This window comes from Panulirus ornatus, chromosome 21 (genome assembly GCF_036320965.1).
Source record: "Panulirus ornatus isolate Po-2019 chromosome 21, ASM3632096v1, whole genome shotgun sequence".
NCBI classification, from domain to species: Eukaryota; Metazoa; Arthropoda; class Malacostraca; order Decapoda; family Palinuridae; genus Panulirus; species Panulirus ornatus.
Genome location: NC_092244.1, coordinates 6331733 through 6352140, shown reverse-complemented (window position 1 = coordinate 6352140; position 20408 = coordinate 6331733). Strand labels below are relative to the sequence as shown.

The 20408-nt window shown below is 47.0% G+C and overlaps 1 protein-coding gene across 1 annotated transcript in view; it reads right to left on the bottom strand.

Annotated features, from left to right (window-relative positions):
- Window positions 1-294: 294 nt before the first annotated feature.
- Window positions 295-20408, bottom strand: part of LOC139756205 (uncharacterized) — a 70317-nt gene continuing 50203 nt past the window's right edge. The window contains exons 4-5 of the transcript XR_011714294.1: window positions 2394-2599; window positions 295-458 (exon numbers count right to left, since the gene is read on the bottom strand). The gene's annotated coding sequence lies outside the window, so the exon portion shown is untranslated. The remainder of the gene's footprint in view (window positions 459-2393; window positions 2600-20408) is intronic.

Here is a 20408-nt window from a genome sequence, read left to right as displayed (position 1 = left end):
TCTTGCGGACCCCCACAGTACAACACTTCAATGTTGACTACACGCAAAGAGGATCAGTTTTCCTCACTGGCGGTCTCAAACTACAGGGGAGAGAAATTCCCTTTTGAAATGACTTGTATCTTAAGAACGTGACTATGCAAATTTAGATCATATTGCCTACTACGTTCTTGATATTAGGGAAGTTCTCTCCCATCTGGAAATAGGAAATGAATGATAATGAATCAATAAATACGAAACATGAAAATGAATGATTAGAAAAAATATCTTACTACAATCAAGGTCACATTACCTTTGTCTGTGTTAGATTCAGGTCTGCACCTAGCATTCGTCCTGTGTTAGTACACCATAGCCATCGTCGCAGCAGCCGCTACATTCACGTTCGCCAACGGCAGCCAACACCAAACACACCTTCCGAACCTCACAATCGCGGGGACACTGGAGTGTGTTGGCCGGCAAAGCTGCAACGGTGATTCATCTAGTGAGGCAGCGATACAGTGACACACTGTAGTTATGGTTAGTTTATCATACCGTCAACAACACTGAATAATATTCGCTACATTCGGCAATGCTGTATGGACTACAGCTGCATTATTGTCACCAGTGGCCGCTCTAGTCACGAAATCACTACATCAATTGACACTCTATAGTCACATATGAGTCACTATAACGATTAACACTATAGTCTCCCTGGAATCATCACAGCAACTAACACTGCATGAATCACCATAGCAATCCGCACTCTAACTACGCAAGAATCGTTAATCAGCACTTGTAGGAGAATCAGTCCGCGAATCACCACTGTTGTCATGTATCGAACAAGGACTGTCATCACGGGGTAACCATTGTACCGGCCAGACACTGCCGTCATGCAACCAACCACTTTGCTAATACACTTTACTACACGAAATGAATCATTTCGTGTACATTGTGCTGTCTCACGTTACGTGGTAAACCCCACCACTGTACTGCACGATCACCGCGTCACTGTGTTCATCAATACGTCTGCTTGATGGTTAAGACAGAAGGAAATGAAACATCGAAACTGTTCCGACCCTGGTTCGTACACTCGTCTCGAGCAAACCCTTCCTTCAACTCATGTTTCAAGGTGAAAAAAACCAGAATCACATATTAGATGTTTTAATCAATGTGTGAAAATTAATCTATTTTTCTATTCAACTATCGTTGCCATAATAGACATTTTCCAAAGTAAGACATAAAGATTTTCATTTAGACAAGTGATGATTGTTTCGACAATTCTTTCGAAGCTTTGCTCACGTTAGTGAGTTCGCCCTGGATCAAACATCACGAGTTGGTAGATTGTGGCTGAGGTGTGTGTGTGTGTCTGTGTGTGTGTGTGTGTGTACACAGGAGTAAAGACATGGAGCAAGGTTAAGAGACGGAGCAAACTCGAGTGTACAACTTTCTCCCTGTAACACACAAACAGTAATTACACACACACACACACGCATGATATAACCATCATGCTGTATCCTGTAATCATGCTGTACCCTGTACCACGCATGCTGTACCGTTACGAATATATAAAGAGGTGATGTGTGAGGCAGACAAAGCCTCAACATCAGAACTAGACAAGGAAGACCCCCAGGAGTTCAGCAGCTCCGTCGGGCCTGACGTAGCGGTGGCTATGATCTCTCACTCGAGTGGAGGCGAGGAGGAGGTTGGTGAGGGGAGGCAAATGTTTAATGGCATCCTCCTCACTAAGGACACTCCTCACAATGAGGTGTCACTACGTATGGAAGGACAGTAACAGCTGGTTAGGTGTCACGACGTAAGGAAGGGAGTGTAACAGCTGGTGCGAGGTGTCACGTGTCATGCGGGAGGCTAACTGATAATGCCGCTGTGACACAGAGAACTTCACGCCCCGCACACAACCCACGCCCGCATGCTGCGTGAGTGAGGCAGGCTCCCAAGAGCCTGACGACCACCACCACCCACCCACAGTCGCTGGTGTGCACAGCGTGGTGGTGGCGGTGGTGGTGTGCACAGCGTGGTGGTGGTGGTGGTGTGTACAGCGTGGTGGTGGTGGTGTGCACAGCGTGGTGGTGCTGTGTTATCACTGCAAGCACTCACGGTCGAACCATGGCTCCAGTTCCCTCAGGGTCCGCCCCACGAGAGAGGGCAAGTTGATCACATAAATAAACAGTTTTGGTCGATGGAAAAGAAAAAAAAAGGCGAGACACGAAATTCCCCCTTCACCAATGTCTTCCTCTCTCTCTCTCTCTCTCTCTCTCTCTCTCTCTCTCTCTCTCTCTCTCTCTCTCTCTCTCTCTCGGAGAGCAAATAATGCGTCGCCATGCCCGGGTATCGAACACATGTGATGCAGCTGTACATATACCTCATTCATCACGACCACCATCGTGCCACGCACTTACCCTGAGATCCCACGTCCCTCACATGTGGGAGTGTTGCTTCCAGATGGTCGAACGCAGACCCATCGTGACCCACGGCAGCTACTGGAAGTAGTCCACCAAACGGTCACCAGTTGGAAGCCCCAGAGAAGCGGGACGTACAGCAGCCCATCCGACGAGGATTCCACGGCAATCACCACTATGCATGATGCCTTCCAGTGAGGTCCAGTCTGGAAGATAGAAAGACACGTTCGACGCTAATGGAAAAAGGTTGACACGGCTTTTCTGGGGTTGTTCTCCAGCAGGAAACAGACAGACGAGTCTGAATCTTGACGCGCAAGACCGCACACCCGTCGTTGTAAAAGAGAGAGAGAGAGAGAGAGAGAGAGAGAGAGAGAGAGAGAGAGAGAGAGAGAGAGAGAGAGAGAGAGAGAGAGAGAGAGAGAGAGATGCAATAACACTGGCTGGGACAAGTGCCCTGCGGTACGCCTCTCCGGGCGGGTCAGGAAGGTGTCTGGTGTCTGGGTCCACATGAGCCACACGTACAGAACGCGGGTCATGGAGGGAAAACTAACAGCCATCTACTCAACCTAGACCCTTCCGACATACTGTCCAAACCCATGCACAGCATCTGCCAAAGAATTTGAAAAAAAAAAATCAAAAATGTTAACACTTGCAAGATACTTCCACATATCTACTTCCACATACCCTTAAATAACTCTATGATGGAACTATGTGGAAATTATGATAAGGGACGGAACTCGTATGTCAGCCCTTGATCATGAAGGTACGACCCCTTAAACAAGACGGTACGACCCTTAGGTATGATGGCCTGACCCTTACGGATCTGGTCACTGGGGGAAAAAAAAAGGGCGTCATACATATGGGTTATACCGTTGTGCTCAAAGGTCGTACCGTCGTGCTGAGGCGTCGTATACTGTCTGACAGACAGACGGATATTCGTTAAAACGAATATTACTCCTTATCGAATGTAGAGAAAATGATCAAACGTCATCTCGCTCTTGAACAGAACTACGACGAATAACATCTGAGGTCTCAGAGCCTAGTGGCCTAAGAACACTTTGACCACAGTAAACAGTTATACTCCATACTAACTCACAACAAAACGCTGGTGAAACACATGGTTTATACTGACAAGGTGTTCTCTCTCTCCACCTCCCGATGTCCTTCGGGAGTTACACTATGAGGCTTTCCTCAGAAGGGACCAGGAATTCTCGAGGGAGAGGAGAAAAGAAAAGAAAAAAAAAGGTATGAGAAAATAGCATAAAGAACATGTGACGTTGACAATGTTGGTCATTACTGATTTCTTGGAAGGCTCGTTCCCTCCTCGTCATCCTTAGCACCAGCCTCTCAATGAACCGAGAGGTAGTAGTTACACAATGCTTGGCTTCTGGTTGCGTTGCTGTCATTTGAGTAAAACCTGGTGCCCTTTACGTACGTGCGACTGGCTGGCAATAGGCCAAACGTATGACGCACTCTTGAATGAATTTCATAATGGAAGTTTTTTTTTTTTTTTCTAAATCAATATAATCAGAACCAGATCTCTCAACATTTTTACCCTTCTCTCTCTCTCTCTCTCTCTCTCTCTCTCTCTCTCTCTCTCTCTCTCTCTCTCTCTCTCTCTCTCACAGTCTATAATCCACAAAGATAACCTCAGTCAACCCTGAGAGGTAATGGGAGATACAATTCAGAAATAGGAGGTCAGGCAGTTCCTTCTCTCGGTGTCTTTTGTCATTTCAGCTGTAATAATGACACTGATGACTGACTAGCCATCTAACACAGCTGCTAGCTTTGATATGTGGTTTGTCATCATGGCTAATGTGGGGAATTCTTACCTCCCAATCTATTCTGCCTCTGTCATGAACTGTGCTATTCACTGTGGACATCTCCAGGTCATGATGGTCATGCTACACCAGGCATCGCATCTGGAGGCTATGTCAGTCAGGACACGTCATGACACTCATGTCCAGACGTCAGACATGCATAGACATGAATATATATATAAGATCTCTGTAGTGATGTGTGTGTGTGTGTGTGTGTGTGTGTGTGTGTGTGTGTTACTCAGTACATTCTAATGTCACCGATGCGTCAGATATTTCTTAATAAAAGCAATAGATTAGATTCTCCCAACTTTCAAAACCAGGAATACAAAAACAGACAAATAAGATTTAACACACACACATATATATATATATATATATATATATATATATATATATATATTCTGAAACATTACACATAACCGAAGTCGGTAGCTACCATCTCTGTTGTTTAACAGAGACTTGTAAATAGCCTTGCAGGCCTAATGTTCCTTTAGCAATAATGATAGAAAATGAACGAGTTGGCATCGAGTAGCCTCGAGCGTTTAATGTACCTATGAAGGATCAGGTCCTGGGTGTTCGCTCTTGGACCTGGAGAGCAGACGACACACAGCAGACGACATAGTAAAAACAGACAACAGGAGATGTATCTTTCCGTAGCTAAGATACTCGCAGTGAGAACTGAGAACGTACATTGTTGGGATGGTAAATTACAGAATGGCAATAATCATCTGTGGTCTCATTGTACACAAGTCTCTTGTCTCTGTATTTACGTCACTAACAGGCAAGTTGTTCTCAGTTTTCAGTGATCCTGTTTGTATAAAAACGTGTTTCCCGATATAATTTTTTTTCTAGCATTTGGTCCATTCTAGATATTGAATCCTTATGCACTTCGAATATTGTATCCGTGGCGGTGCTCTCAAATAATATGAAAATCTAGAAAACTTCTATGAAGTTTTGAGAGAGGGTTCGCTTCTGTAAAGCGAATGGTTCCAGTTTATCAAATTCCTTAATACATGTTCTGTTAATTAGTCTTGTTTTTCCTCTTGTGAACTTTCCTAAGAACATCTTAATCATTTTGATATTCTTAGTACCAAGAATGTATAACTCACAGTAGTCTTGGCTGAGTTATATATATATGGTCTATGTGTTATCCAGTGGATGTTTCTACAGTGAATCATAACAATTTGTGTATGAATGATACAAAGGTCTTGTTTAGATCTCAATCTTTTGTCGACAGTAGTTCCAAATTCCTTCTCTTCATGGACCTCTTCCAATCATCCTGTATCCACATTTTCCTTTCCTCTCGATAAAACATCATTTGTCATTATTCTGAGTCAAATGACTCTCCTTTGTCATTTCTAAGACCAGGCTGACGACTGGTGGAGGGAACCGTGTCTAAATCTATGATCATTCTTGGACATCATCCTACGTCATGTTTCAGTAACGTCATGATTCTAGAAGCTTCGATATCTGCGCCAAAGTCTAGATTTTTTTTTCATTTTATTTTCATACACATAATAAAAATATCTATCCCCAAGGACTGGGCCTTGCAGTACACCGCTATCTACCGTATGCGGAAAAGTTCTTACATATTTTTCTTCTTTTAGTCTAACGATCTTCGCTGTTTCCCGTTACTCAGCCACGGTTTTACTCTGAGCAACATCACGAAATATCATTTTTTCTCGTTTATGATGAGATGTTGAGTGGCCTCTTCCCTTCCCTTCTCTTCTCCTCTGATCTTCAACTCGCAAAAGGAAAAATTAATGTCAGATTCGAATTATTCTTTTCTCGTGCTTGAAATGGGAAATATCGCAATCCGATGCATTTCTTATCCGTCATTTACAAATACCAGAGGCATGTCCTTCAGATGACGTCACTACCACAGCGAGGGATGGCGGTGTGGCGGTGTGGCGGTGCTGTGGTGGTGGTGGTGGTGTTAGTGGCGAGCGGGTCGGTGGCTCACACAATGCAAGCACAATGGAACACATCACCATCGAAAGACTCGGGAGGGACAAACCAATCCGGATACAGTTCCAAAGGTGTCCGGAAACCGGTTCTGGCAATCCGGATATCCGTGAAAGAAAAGAATCACACACGTCGAAGACGACGGATGGTGACTGACGCCTGGGTGTTTCAAACGTACAGTACAAACCCCCAGTTCAGATGGGTGGGTGTCGGAGTTCGGTCTTTGCTCGTCAGACGACAGCAGAAATGGTGATGACAGCAACAGAGGGTTGTTTGAGTCATTTCCACGTCGGGGGACGTGAACCTGCCAGATAAGGATAAGAAGCTTATCTACAGACTGAGGGGAAACAGACGTTGTATTATCCGAGGTGAGACGGGTCAGGAAGAGAGGGAAGATGAGAGATAAGGAGGAGGGGACACGAGAGATAAGGAAGAGAGAACAAGAGAAGAGGGGACCAGAGAGATAAGGAAGAGAGAACAAGAGAGATAAGGAAGAGGGAATAAGAAAGATAAGAAGGAGGGAGCACGAGAGATAAAGAAGAGGGAACGAGAGAGATAAGGAAGAGGGGGCGAGGGAGATAAGGAAGAGGGAACAAGAGAAGAGGGCATAAGAGAGATAAGGAAGATGGAACGAGAGAGATAAGAAAGAAGGGGACGAGAGAGATAAGGAAGAGAAGACAAGAGAGATATGGAACAGGGGAGAAGAGACATAAGGAAGAGATAACTACAATACTAAATAACTTTATTACATGACAACCTTCACGTTTTTCAGCCGACACTGTGTAGTGGCCAACCATCAGCCTATTTTCTTCAAAGAAACAGGAACAGATTAAGGAGAAGATGTTCTTGGAAACAGGCAAGAAGAAACGAGTTAGAAAACACGTGAAGAGATACTTTTACAGTAACAGGACATTGGGATGACTGTAACGGGCTGAGTGTGTATCAACAGAGAACCTGGGATGTTACGGGCGTTTAAAAAAGTTGTATGACTGTGAAGAAAGGTTAAGACGGAGAGCCACACGCTCGGGGGAAAAAAAAAATTCCTTCAAGTAATAACACGAACAGGTAATAACACACACACACACACACACACACACACACACACACACACTTCCGTCTTGAGTCTTTCATTAAGCACTTAAATAAGAACAACAGCAGCAGAAATAAGAAGCGAGAAATACGAGCGCGTTATTTTAAAATGCCGTCAAAAGGGCTGGCCACTTTTCTTTCATGATGGAGAGGTTTACGGTCTCAGCAAACTCGTAATGTGATTTAATGAACATAATGAGCAATCCCACTGGAAGACCTGGCTGATTAAACATCTTCTGTATACCAGAATTATAATTAAAAACTAGAAAAAAATTATATTCACTCGATTTTTTTTAAAATATCTTAAGGTTTCGTAACGTATTGATGCTTATATATATATATATATATATATATATATATATATATATATATATATATATATATATATATATATATATATATATATAATTCAGTTATCAATATTTTCTCTGCCGTGTTTACACTGCCCTATTTACATTAACTGTGACGTCATGCAATTGACGTCGGAGTATTAATCATGAGTTGGTTTACCTCAAGAATGATCATGATCAACAGGAGAGACTCGGTTAATCAGATTAATCAGGTTGATCTTGAGAGAGAAGAAAATGGGTCTTAATGAAAGCTTTAAGACAATCTTATCAAACTTATCTAAAATCCTGGAGAAAGTGTCTGATTCGAGAGTTATCAAATGAACCTTCTGTGTCTCTGGGATCCACCTAGCACTTCCCTTATTCTCGTGGGATTAAGTGCAAGTGATGAACTGGCTTTTTCTCTGAGCGTTTTTCTATAAGGCGTTGTTGATCTGTGGGATGTGGGACCTCCTGCTGCTCCTGCTGCTGGTGTGGCTATGGCAGCAGAGGACGTGAACCTGAATTACATGGGTCTTCCATTTCTTCAGCACGACGGGACGACCCTTGAGCACAACGGTACGATCCCTGAGCACGCCGGTACGACCCCTTGAGCACGCCGGTACGACCCCTTGAGCACGACGGGACGATCCCTAAGCATGAGGGTACGACCCGTGAGTACGACGGGACGACCCTTGAACACAACGGTACAACCCTTTTCACTCCTCTCTGATTCCACCACCGCAACTATCGTCATCTGTACCACAACCACCATCATCACCACCACAACCATACCCTCACCACCACCACCGTCAGCACACTTCACCCTCAAAGAATAACCACCGCAAGCGACGCTACAACCACCGCAAGCGACGCTACAACCACCGCAAGCGACGCTACAACCACCGCAAGCGACGCTACAACCACCGCAAGCGACGCTACAACCACCGCAAGCGACGCTACAACCACCGCAAGCGACGCTACAACCACCGCAAGCGACGCTACAACCACCGCAAGCGACGCTACAACCACCGCAAGCGACGCTACAACCACCGCAAGCGACGCTACAACCACCGCAAGCGACGCTACAACCACCACAAACAACCACTACAACAGCAAGAGCAGCAGCAGCTGGTCCCCACATGACCTCCTCTGACCCCCGTGACGTCACAACCGGGAGCCAGCTGTTGGCCAATCACCGAGCGGGTCACGCCTCGGGGCCGGGTCACACCCATCATCCATTTTCTCTCCGGCTCGTATTCCGGTCAAAGTAGGGTCGACTCCAGCTATAGAATACGTAAAAAAAAAAATGTTTATTGGAAAATCTATCAGCATGTCGCTTATGTTGTTTAGAAATTAGAGAAGAATTAGATACATTTTGAAAGCCAGGTTTTATTAGGTGTAGAGAGAGAGAGAGAGAGAGAGAGAGAGAGAGAGAGAGAGAGAGAGAGAGAGAGAGAGAGAGAGAGAGAGAGAGACCCCGAGCGAAAACACCAGGGAAAAGTCATCCGAAGCAAAATGAAACGACGGCTTGTACAGCGGACGATGATTTGAATATGTACTAGAACGCTTTAGAACGCGAGATACACACGCTCACGTGGTCTCGTCCGGGCGTTTCAGAGCGGTTCGTCCGGTTTTTCAGAGTGGTTCGCACAAACAGTGGGAGGCACAACGCACTCGTGGGCCACTGGGAAATAAGCTCGAGTGGATGGGATGGACGAAACTCTCAGAGAAAGATTCCCAAAAGTCATCGCTCACAAACGGACGAGTCACGTTGCGTTCGTGTAACTTGTTGTTGTTGTTTCCACAAACACGTGTGTGTGTGTGTGTGTGTGTGTGTGTGTGTGTGTGTGTGTGTGTGTGTGTGTTATGTTTGTGTATGTGTGTGTGCGTGTGTGTGTGTGTATGTGTGTGTGTGTGTGTGTGTGTGTGTGTGTGTGTGTGTGTGTGTGTGTGTGTGTGTTATGTTTGTGTATGTGTGTGTGCGTGTGTGTGTGTGTGTGTGTGTGTGTGTGTGTGTGTGTGTGTGTGTGTGTGTGTGTGTGTGTGTGTGTGTGTGTGTGTGTATGTGTGTGTATGTGTGTGTGTGTGTGTGTGTGTGTGTGTGTGTGTGTGTGTGTGTGTGTGTGTGTGTGTGTCACACCTGGTCACACACCTTCCCCTCGTTAATAGTGACATTACACTATCCATCACACGCGTGGGGTAACTCCCTCCACCACACACTGCTTCCACCACACCACCACACCACACCACACCACCACCACCTCCTCCCTCATCCATACCGGCCACACTATAACGCTCTCGAACTCCCTGGCGGGCGTCACCAACACACGCGGTAACACGCGCGTAACACACTCACCTCATGGTCAACACACAGAAGCCACTACACCCACCTCCTGGTCAACACACAGAACACACTACACCCACCTTCTGGTCAACACACAGAACCCACTACACCCACCTCCAGGTCAACACACAGAACACACTACACCCACCTCCTGGTCAATACACAGAACCCACGACACCCACCTCCTGGTCAATACACACAACCCACGACACCCACCTCCTGGTCAATACACACAACCCACAGATCATTAAAAATTTCAATGTTCAATTAATCATATAAATTGGACTCAATCTATATATCATAAAAGATTTTTTTTCCCACTGCACATCAAAGTAGTGTTCAATTTCTGACTGCACAATTTCGTTGTTAACAGAGTTAAATCATTAATTAAGTTAGTATCAAATTATTGTAATAAAATTACAAACGGCGAAAAATTTCAGGTCCAATTTTTCTAACTCACTCTTAGAGAGAGAGAGAGAGAGAGAGAGAGAGAGAGAGAGAGAGAGAGAGAGAGAGAGAGAGAGAGAGAGAGAGAGAGAGAGAGAGAGATTCCGGCGACCAGCGTTATTAGAATATTATGATAAATCATTTATCATTATCTGCCATAATTCTCGACCCTTTGCGTCAGTCAGTTAATCATTATCATGCACGATAATTCTCATCTCTTTACGTCAGTCATGAGGAAAGTATATTCCCTCATTCTCTCCTCACACCATCATAAGAACGACTTCTCAAAACGCAAAAAATAACAAAAAAAAATATCTTAAAATGAATAATTTACAAACTACAGTGTAAAAAAAAAGAACAGAGATCTTCATTATTCACTCATATCCAGCGTGACCTTTGTGGAAAAAAAAGGTCACATACCTCGGTACAGATGACCAGCCTGCTTCTACCGGCGAAGGGCTACGTTGCCTCAGAACCTGCAACTCTGGCATAGGACGTAAGCAACACATCCTCCTGGTATGTATATATATATATATATATATATATATATATATATATATATATATATATATATATATATATATATATATATATACAAGCTCCTGTATCTTACATGTACAGTAGTGGTTACTGCCATCACTCTCATCTTCCTACGATGGTACGACCCTTGAACACGACAGCGCGAGCCTTGAACACGAAGTCGTGAACGCTGGGTATGATGGCCTGGCCTTTGACCTGACCCTTAAAGGTCATACTGTCGTGCTGAACAGGGTTAGAGAGATGGGTGTTAATGGATGTCTCTGGAGTGTGGACAGACCAAGGTTGTTATTTTGTGCTCGAGTGTCGTACCAATGTGCTCAAGGGTCGTACCATCATGATCAAGGGTAGTACCACCGTGCCTAAGGGTTGTAACAAAGTGCTTAAGGACTGTACCATCTTCCTTAAGGGTCTTAAGGGTAACACTTCCCTGTGAAAGGGTTCTATCACCGTGCTCAGGGTAGTGCTACAGTGTTTAAGGGTCGTACGACCGTGCTGAGGGGTCGTACCAATGCGCTAAAGATGTCGTATAGAATTCTAGACCCAGGAGGTTACTAGACCAGAGCCTTATTACACACCTAAACACCTGTGAGTCTTTTCCCTCAGCCAAGAGCTTCATCCAGAACACTGGAGGCGAACATTACTTAGGGACGGGATGGCGCGTCCCGACCACCACTCACACCCAACAACATTCATCTCATTTGAACCCCAGGTGCCGCAGCACACCTGTTGGTCGGCCGGCAGGTGTTGCGTGGGGATACTGGTGCCTGGAGGAAGAAGAGGAGGAAGAGGAGGGGGAAGTGGAGGGAGGAGGAAGAGGAGGAGGAGGAGGAGGAGGAGGTGGTCACGAACATGGAGTGTGGTGGTAAAAAGGTCATCCAAAGCTGATATATAGCCCTCCATGCCCTGTTCCCCGACCCTCTTTCCCTCCCACCACGATCGTCACGCTCTCTCTCTCTCTCTCTCTCTCTCTCTCTCTCTCTCTCTCTCTCTCTCTCTCTCTCTCTCTCTCTCTCTCTCTGCACTGAATACACAGGTCCTGGGTCCACCTCTGTAGCTTGCCTCATCTACAACTCCACTGTCCATGCACATGGGTACTGTCCCACCCCTGTACTGTGAAGACATAGGGAATACATAAGGGGGCCCACTTAAGCCCACCACTGTAACTTACTCCTCACCAAACTCTGTACAACTACCCAAATCGCGTCAGTCGATGGCTTGTATCGCCTTGCTAATGCCACAGCATAAGACTTGGGGGGAGAGAGATCAAGTGATCAAAAGTGGTAACACTTGCAGGTGGCAATTATTAAGGTAATCCACACAGCCAATACTAACCTTCACCCACGGAAGATAACATCTAATTACAAAACGTTTTACTTAGGAAACGTTGGTAAACGTAACAAAGGTAATATCAGATTCATGAAAACGTAATCATCAAACATAAAACGGTTGTATCATGTGAGAGAGAGAGAGAGAGAGAGAGAGAGAGAGAGAGAGAGAGAGAGAGAGAGAGAGAGAGAGAGAGAGAGAGAGAGAGAGAGGCAATACCCTGGTCTTGCTTGTCTCATTGCTGTTATCATTAAAAGATTTCGCTCGGGAGATTTGCCCACATTACATCATTATGCACACTTAACCTTTGCGACGAACACGAGAACAAGAGAAGAGAACTTCGTTTTTCTACTTGTTGATGCTTTGACCTGAACGACTCAAATTGCACCGACAACCACCTTATCTCCAAATTGTGGTTGGAATTACAGTGGATCACATTCTCAAGTCGTAATGTAACACTCATTTGCAAGAGTCGGTTTCACATCATCAGTTGACTCTCTCGTGTTGAACGGAGGAAGGAAGCAGTTATGCCCACTCACATGAGGGGGTCCCACTTGTGTAAATACATAAAGTATGTAGGGAAATATTACAGGTCAGCCTGTACTCCCTGACCGACCAATGAGGTAACAGGGAAAACGTACCCCCGTGACTGTGTGACCCAAGAAATGCAGGCTTGGCCCAGGTGACCAATCACAACCCAACAACCCTGGGTTATGATGAACCAACCATGGTCAAGAGTTCGCGTTTAGAGTTCGAATGAATGAACCGCTTGTCACACAACAGCTGGGGGACTGGACGTGTGACGGTAGACCTACGTACTTGCTCCGTCACCAAGTATTCACATCGCCATCGTTACGGGCGTCACAGATGGAGCGTCACACACGTTATCATCCTGCTCCGGTGAAGGGAACTCTTGAGCACGACCTTACGACCCAGGAGCATCACGGACGAGACCCGAATATAAGGACGTGGCTTTTGACACCAGGAGTCGTATCGTCGTCCCTGAGAGCCTCATTGGCATGTGATTAATGGGTCGTCTCGTCGTGCTGAAGGGACGTGCCGTCGTGCTGAAGGGTCGCTCCGTCGTGCTTAAGGGTCGTACCGTCGTGCTAAAGGGTCGTCTCGTCGTGCTTAAGGGTCGTACCGTCGTGCTAAAGGGTCGTCTCGTCGTGCTTAAGGGTCGCTCCGTCGTGCTGAAGGGTCGTACCTGTCGTGCTGAAGGGTCGCTCCGTCGTGCTGAAGGGTCGCTCTGTCGTGCTGAAGGGTCGCACCGTCGTGCTGAAGGGTCGCTCCGTCGTGCTGAAGGGTTCCACAACGGTCTGTGACAGCGGTCGTCCCGGAGGTAGGGGGGTGGGTGAGGTGATAAGACACGACCCGTGCGAGGGGTATTTCAGGTCACACTCATGACCTGCATGCATGACCTCAAAAGTACAACACGTCCTCTGGGCTATTCTGAAAGCAGTTATACTATTGCACCAACTTTTATACTTTCAAAACTTTTCCCACTGTTACTGTTATCGTAAAGAAAAACACTTTTAGAGTCATCCTGTTATCAAAAGTAATTCGATAAAAGCCTTCTCGAATTCAATTAAAATCACATGACCCCTCCTACACAGTCAATACCTAAGCCTCGTCTTTCATACCTATGTAGAAAATACTTTTATACTTTCAAAACGGCACAAAGTCTATATACTTTCATCCCTGTCAGGATGATGAAGTGAATATTTTCACAAGTTCAGTCTGTATCTCGCTTTTAAAAATCTAATTCAAATTCTTCGCTCCTGAACCATTCAGAAGATCAACACCCTGATTATAGTACGTCATGAAGAACTATTTTTCAATCATCATCATCATCATCATCATCATCATCATTATCATCATTATCATCATCATCATTATCATCATCATCATCATCATATCATCATCATCATCATCATCATCATCATCATCATCATCATCATCATCATCATCATCATCATCATTATCATCATCATCATTATCATCATTATCATCATCATCATCATCATCATCATCATCATCATCATCATTATCATCATTATCATCATCATCATCATCATCATCATCATCATCATCATTATCATCATCATCATCATCATCATCATCATCATCATCATTATCATCATCATCATCATCATCATCATCATCATCATCATCATCATCACTACCACCTCCTACACCAAGCCACGAAGAACTCTGATATTTCCATCACTCAAACAGTACTTTCTAAACCCCACTGTTGGAGGATCACGGAGCCATGAAGCGTATTATGCTAGAAATTTATATATATGTACATATACATGTGTGTGTGTGTGTGTGTGTGTGTGTGTGTGTGTGTGTGTGTGTGTGTGTGTGTAACTACAACAGAACTTACTCCTAAGATCGAGTCCTGTGGCGTCATCCAAGACCTCTTTGCGAAGGCTGCTGTAGCCAAAGTCTGCGCTACATCCAGTAGCTGGGAAATGTCAACGCCTTTGGAGTGAGAAGTTCCTCGGCGAGACTGTGTACTCCCAGTGGCGCAGCCTCGCTAAGGATGACTCTTTTCACTCGCGGTGTGACTTGGAGCGGGCACAGCCCGGTAACACCGTTATATATATATATATATATATATATATATAACGGTGATGGTGGTTGTTAATGATGATGTAGTGCGGGTGATGGTGGTGGTAATAACGCGCTGTTGGTGGAGATAATGGTGGTGGTGATGATTGTAGCGGCGGCTGTGAGGAAGTAGCCGCATTGATGGTGGTGATGACGGGCAGCGTTGGTGATGGTGGTGTAACGTAATGGCGGAGAGCGTTGGCGGTGATGGAGGGTGGCGGTGGCGTTGAAATTGTCGGAGGGTTGGGGGGGGGGAGGGAGGGAGGGGGGTGTGAGTTGATCTCGCCCTCACCACGCAGGCGTACGAGGCAGGACCGTCCTATGCTCACGGTTCATCGCCACACACACACACACACACACACACAGTTTTAGGGAGGAAATAGCAAAACCAAAAAAGGAGGAGAGACCAAAAAAAGGGATATATAAATAATGTCTTTAATATCAGGAAATGCCAGGGAAGTATCATGAAAGAAAAAAGAACGACAATAAAGAGATCGTTGGAGAATAATAACTTCGGCTATTAACTCCAGGTAATCGCTAGACACTGCTGGGAGACCCTCCTCCTCCTCCTCAACCCACGCCTGCCTTGCCTCCCTCCTGCTCCAGCTTGGCACCGCCACCACCACCATAGCCACATCCACGATCCATCCGTGATGACCCGACCATCGAACGGGCCGTTGGAGTCTTAAACCCCATGGTTCACCTGTTGCCTTCCCCACCCTCTCACACCCCAAACAGACATGTCCAGGGCCTTCTGTTTTGGGGGATTGCGTTACCCAAAGACACAACGGGAGCTAAACTGTCCATCTCATGTGACAACCAAACAGTCAAACGACATCCAAGACTCTTACCTTCTCCTGCGTTAACCTCGGAACCAAACCCTATCTAACAACACTAACAACCAAACCACAGCTTCGACCCACCACTCCACCATACTCTTGTCTGCCCCACACACACACCCTTAGCCAAGGGCCATAGGTGCAGTTAAGAGTGTGTACGGCCTTAGATCCATAATCACCGAACGCCTGAAGAAGGTGTTCTAGTTTTTTTCCCTGCCCTGAGTGTGTTGGATTATTAACCTGACGCTGATGGCCTTAATGATCCCGGCAGTCAATAGGCCTAAAGACGAGACTGGTAACCAACCAACCAACCACCCTTCTTCCTCAACCCGGCCCCCACACACCACACCTGCCTCGCCTCCTGCCACAACCCACTCCACAACAGCTGCCTCCCTCTACTATAACAACCCGGCCCACCAGACCCACCCCTGAACCATCTACAACCCTCCAGTACAACAGTCCCCCCCACCCTGTCTTCCATAATCACCCCAGCTCGGCCGTCGTCTGTCTCCCCCCCCCCCACAACAACAACCCTCCCTACGGCGACACGCCCGTCGTCTTCTGCAACCCCCATCCCCCCCCAATTCCTCCCTCCATCACCAAGTGAGAGATGGTGGGTGAAGGATGGGAGACAGGGATCCTCCGTCTCGCCTCGCCCGGCCTCCGCCTTCATAGATGACAACAATAATGTCGTCCCCCGGCTCCACCCACCCACACCCCCCGGATCCACCCCCCCCACCCCACCCTCTCCGGTCGTGACGTCATAAGCGGTCCAAGCCAGAGGCAGTTTAGCATTACTGTCAGAATCATCCGCGTTCAACATGGCTCCCGACACACACACACACAACCCAGGGCGCTCTCCTCCTCCTCCTCCTGTCCACCTCGTGCCCCAGTAGACGCCCTTGTTGAGGAATTACGTGTCTGTCGTGGTGTGCGACCAGTGCATTACCCCGTCGTAGGCAAAGTTAGTTGCTGTAACGAGAGGACGAAATCATCGCAAAATTTTACGATCATCCCATTGCGTAAATAAATAGATAAATGAACAGATAAAACGGTTTATTAAGTTTGGGCAACACGACGCTACGACCCTCTCAGCAGGACAATACGACCAATTCAGCACGACGTTACGACCCTTGGATACAATAATGGTATAATTTTTTGGCTTGATTCCAAAGGGCCCACATACCACCATAGACCAGTCCATCGTATATCCGAGGGTTGTAATGTCATAGTCAAGGGTCGTACCACCGTGTGTCAAGGGTCGTATCACATATGTACACACACACACACACACACACACACACACACACGCACAGCCATACCAACCTCCCAAGATACTATGGCGTTATATTATAGCCAGACTCCAGCCCTGGTCACATGCGCTGACTGTCGTGTTTGCTCATCAATTTAATCGTTCCGGTCTTGTTTGTCACTTCGTGTATTGCCGAGAGTCGACCTGCCGGAGTCCTGGTGAGATTGTATGAATAATATTGCACCTCGGCGTCGGAACTCCGGCCCTGACCTGCCGGAGTCCTTGTGAGATTGTATGAATAATGTTGCACCTCGGCGTCGGAACTCCGGCCCTTGTCAATTGTGTGTTCTCAAACAGGACGACGTCGGCGGCTTGAGGTCGACTACCACCAGGTGAAAACTACGAAACATCGCTAAAGATTCCGAGGTTTGTTGAGCGGTCATGACGTATGCATGATCTGCGCCTGGCAAAGGCCATACAGTGATGTGTGGTGTGGAAGAAGAAGATGAAAAATTAAGAAGGACGAGGAAATTCAACTTGTGGACAAAACGACTTGGAATTGAACGATACAATAGGAACAGAGGTGTGCCCTAAAGGCGTACCACTCACACTTCAAGATGTCTGTCTGTCTGACTTCGGGTGTGAAGTACAGACTCACACTACCACACTGAGAAACAGTAATCCCCCAAGCAAGAACGAAGGTGCATACTAGATCACCGAGACCAGTTCTTCTCTTGTTTTCATCATCAAATAAGGAAACATAAGTGTGATAAAACATAGTTAAAAAGCACACTACAGGTAAGAGAGTTCCTGAAACACACACACACACACACACACACACACACACACTGGGGCCTGAAGTAAGATTTCAGAAGGAGGGTGTGGGCGAGGGAGACACTGGCATGCATAACAAGGAGCCATTACCACACAGCAAGTTAAGTCGTGTGGTGGTGGTGGTGGCGGCTGCTTCGGGCCCCGCTTGTCAGCCAGCCAGGGTGATCCGCTCTTCAGGCTTCACTCCTGGCGACCAACATGACCAACGGCCTCTCCTCCCAGTCTGGCTGGAGCTGCGAGGGTAGTATGTCTCTCCTGCATCATGTTAGCTTAGCTCGGGCCTTGAGTTAACACACACGTGGCAGCTCTTCCTGTCATTGCATAAACTGGGGAGGTTGCATATATATATATATATATATATATATATATATATATATATATATATATATATATATATATATATATATATAGTGAAGAACTGTAAAGGATCTAATCATCCTATATACGAGAGAGCGACGCCTCCATCTGCAAATCCGTGATTTTGATGATACCACTACAGTCGACTCTCTTGCGTTCCCAGTAGGGAATATGACACAAGCTGTTCCAATATGATTGATTATCGCATCATCTTCACCCGAAGTGCCGAGAGGGTTGAGTAGCCTGCGTTGTGGTGGTGGTGGTGGTGGTGGTGGTGGAAGGTGGAGGCAACACAATGGAATGTTAGTGGGTAGGTGGATCGGAGAGGCTTGGAGGTATGCAGCAAGGGCGGGGCATGGATGTGGTGTTGTGGGAGGGGAAGGGAATCCTGGTGGCAATGGTGGTGGATGAGGTCGTGAAGGTGGAGCAGATCGCGAGGGTGGAAGGGCTGAATAGGAAGAGAGAGGGGAAAAAATAACGGTGAGAGAGGGGAGAAATGCTAGGGAAAGAGGGTTTTAGGGAGAAACAGATTGAGAGAAAGGGAGCGTGTGTGAGGGAGAAAATACAATAGGAGGGAGTTATATTAGGGATAGTAAAGACGTCAGAGGATAGACGGGGATAGAGGGTGAAAAACCCAGGACGGGAGGGAGAAACAGGAGAGACACAGTATGTGGAAAAGAGAATAGTGACAAATATAGAGTGAAGGGGAGACCCGGGGATCAAGAAAATGAGAGAGGGGAGAATGGATGAGTGGGACGTCACGGGGCAACAACCAGCCAGGTCAGGTAAGGACGCATACGCCGAGGAAGCAGGTTGCGGGGGCGGGACCTGACCCCTCCACGCCTCCTCGGTGACCCCCTCCTGCAGGAAACCTTCCGGCGGAACACCTTCCCCTCCCCCATACCAGACCACCTCCCCACGGAGGGTAATCAACATGCTACAGACACGTCCTGTAGAGTCAGTCTCCCTCCTCCTGCACCATTGGCTACCATCTGGAATTACCAAGCAGGTCTACCACTCACGGCTACCACACGGGGCTACCACTCTGAGCTACCACACAGGGCTACCACTCAAGGCTACCACTCAGGGCTACCACACAGGGCTACCACTCAAGGCTACCACACAGGGCTACCACTCAGGGCTACCTAACCCCATGAGCGACAAGCCTGCAGTAGTCTGGGTGGCAAATGTACAATGGTCTTTATATATAAACTTCCGTCCGTCTCATGGCGTATACCTCCGAGCAGACAATGAAAACACCAACAATATCGACAACGAATTTCTAAGGCCAATCTAATCCATTTGTTGACAGCTGCTGGACACAAGGGCTTATAAGTTGGCAGACGACGCTAATGGTAAGTATAGGACAACGCGCGTCCATCGCTCCTGCCCTGCTACTGACAGTGCGCATCCGAAGCCACAGTAGCTGACATCCAGCCAATCAGCTCACGTTAACTTTGGTTGATCAATGAACGAATTTTCCAAGTTTGTATTCGGTGAAAATGGGAAGTTGGTGGTCTGCTACATGGGGGGGAAGAACAAAAAAAGAAAACGATGGGTTATTCTCTGAGCAGTAAAGTTTCAAAGAATTATTCTTAAAACTGTTTATATATCCTAAGGAAGACGTAAATCAGAACTAAACGAGGCGAATCCAAAGGGTATTTATGTCTGAAAGTTGAAAACAGAACAATGTAATCTCTGACCACGACCTCTTGGTAACGACAGCCAGGCCTTTGACCTCTTAATGGCCCTGACCACCATACCGTTCCGTCGTGCTCAAAGGTCGTACCGTCACCCCCAAAGGGCGTCGTAGGTCGTCCTGATAACTGGAGACCTTCAACGTGAGGTTAGTGATGATGATGAACGAGGCGGGGCAAGCAGAACGGCGTTCTGGTAAAACTGACGTGACGACTGCACCACCTCCAGAGGGAGGCTCCCTAGGCCCAGTGCTTAGGTCCCTCACCGCCGGCGGCGCGGGGGCCGCCCTAAAGCATAGGGCCCGCACCTCCTGTCACCTCCTGATACGCTGTTGCGAGGAGGGGGGGGGGGGTGTCACAATATCGCAAGTCATCTGGGCCATTAGATGAGGGGGCAAAGCCCTAGCGTTACCTCTTTGTGGTGAGCCTCTGGCCTCCTGGTGGCGGTGCCCCCTGGCTTCCCCCTTGGTGTTGCACTCCTGGCCTCCCTGTGGTGCCCCCTGGCCTCCCTCGTGGTGCCGCCCCCCCCCCCCCCCCTAGCCTCCTCGTGGTGCCTC